Source organism: Hylaeus volcanicus, unplaced genomic scaffold, assembly GCF_026283585.1.
Source record: "Hylaeus volcanicus isolate JK05 unplaced genomic scaffold, UHH_iyHylVolc1.0_haploid 12192, whole genome shotgun sequence".
NCBI classification, from domain to species: Eukaryota; Metazoa; Arthropoda; class Insecta; order Hymenoptera; family Colletidae; genus Hylaeus; species Hylaeus volcanicus.
In genome coordinates this window covers 174,584-176,984 of record NW_026533142.1, presented here as the reverse complement: position 1 = coordinate 176,984, position 2,401 = coordinate 174,584, and positions in this window count along the sequence as shown.

Genomic DNA, 2,401 nt, shown 5'->3' with positions numbered 1-2,401 from the left:
ATAAAAATAGAAATTATAATTTTCATACAAACATTATATACAGATCACTTAATTCCTTCCATTGTACACTCTGTCAGGGCGTAGTATATTTTAACTGGCCAAATTCAATATACCTGTCAAACTATCGTATTTCCTGTTAACTTGCACGATTCTTCTTGTGGTATTTTAATAATTACTACCAGATATCCTTCACTCAGATAAAATACTAGAATTTCACAACGGCAGCTCCTATTTTTGGAGAGCACCAAAATACAGTTGCTCCGTCAGCAAATTATTTGCTTCATGAAACAAACAATTCATCCTTTGGTTTCCTTTTATTGGAATGACTGTAGCTGCTTAGATCAATCAAGGACTGTGGAAACAGAAAACGCACAAGAATTTACAACGATAGTACATATACTTTAAGCGCACAAAACAACTTATTAAATAATGGTAAACACTATCTACTTTTAATTGTGGATTTTACTTACTCTTTTATTGATGATGTTATAAGATCCTCTTCTTGTTGTAATTACTATTATGGTTTTAATGGGTGCATACACGTATTACAAAGGCAACATTACTGTCTCTTGTGCAGTATTTCTTGCAGTATCTGGTGAAATTTTTTTCTTCTGTCTTAATAACCTGCATTCAGCTATTCCTCCTATTAGTTAAGTGTTGATGAAAAATCGACTGGAAAAGTATAAGACGGTATCGTTTTTAAATGAATCGTGACATGATATTACGATATCGCTGTTGTACGTGGACCGATTTCATTGATTTTGGTTTTATTCGAAAGCTTATTTGCGATTTACATGCGTGAAGAGATATTAATGAAAGAAGTTTCAGGTTAGGTTGGAATCGCAGTTTCTCGAGTAAAAGATACGCGGTAGCGCCACGCTATACAGGGTGTCTACGTATGAGTCCGGACATACTCAGGATGACAATTCTACAAACAAATTTCCAACAAAAAATTACTCTTAGACATTTTCTTTGTGTCGCCTTATTCTCGAGTAGTTTCACTTTCAATTTTTCTTCTGCGTTTTCGACTTGACGCTCTTTAAACGGCCATAACTCGACCAAATTACAGTGAAAATTTAAAACTAATTGTAAGTATATCATTTGAAAGAGCGTTAAATTTCCCAACTCCTTGATGCAAAACTAAGTTTTATTACGTAGATTTAACAAGGGAAAAATTAGGTCAAACTTTACATTGTGACAAAAAAATTCTACGGTGGTATTTTAGGGAGAAAATGACATTTGAATGCAGAAAAGCGCACGTTTTTAGGTGAAAATCGACATCTTTCAACAAAAATCGACTTGTCACTTTAAAATTAGCTTGACATCGAGTTTGATGTATTTTTTGGTGACACTCCCGAGTCTCCCCAATTAGGAAAAAACTGGTTTTTTTACACCTCAAGCCTCTCCCAGCCGCGTATAGAGCCTGAGTGAGAAGTGAATAGTAATTGTTTTTGAACATGTATCCATAGAATTTTCATTTTTAGAGACTATTTAATCAAAATCTACCTCAGTGTACCGATAAATGATATGGAGATTGCAACACGATCGATTTCACAAAGCAAAAAATCGATGATTTCGGCACAGGAGATCGGATAAAAGAGTCTAAATTTGAAAAAAATAATTTATTGGAGAAAAACAAAACCTTGAGGTGTAAAAAAACCAATTTTTTCCTAATTGGGGAGACTCGGGAGTGTCACCAAAAAATACATCAAACTCGATATCAAGCTAATTTTAAAGTGACAAGTCGATTTTTGTTGAAAAATGTTGATTTTCACCTAAAAACGTGTGCTTTTCTGCATTCAAACGTCATTTTCTCCCTAAAATACCACCGTAGAATTTTTTTGACAATACCATTCAAAAACTGAGGCTTCGTGGAAGCTTTTCCCGAGGAGTGCCCGCCAAACAACTATGTATTTAAAACCGAGAAACGGATAAAGAAAAAGTCAAGTTTTTTAAAATTGTCACAATGTAAAGTCTGACCTAATTTTTCACTCGTTAAATCTATGTAATAAATCTTAGTTTTGCATCAAGGAGTTGGGAAATTTAACGCTCTTTCAAATGATATACTTACAATTAGTTTTAAATTTTCACTGTAATTTGGTCGAGTTATGGCCGTTTAAAGAGCGTCAAGTCGAAAACGCAGAAGAAAAATTGAAAGTGAAACTACTCGAGAATAAGGCGACACAAAGAAAATGTCTAAGAGTAATTTTTTGTTGGAAATTTGTTTGTAGAATTGACACCCTGAGTATGTCCGGACTTATACGTGGATACCCTGTATACGGGGTGGCTTTATAATTTTTCATGTACTTGGCGTCGAGACGCTACCGCCTCTCTAGATATCATGTCATAATTCATTCAGAAACGGTAAAGTCTTGTAAGAGTCTTGTTCTTCATCAAGGCA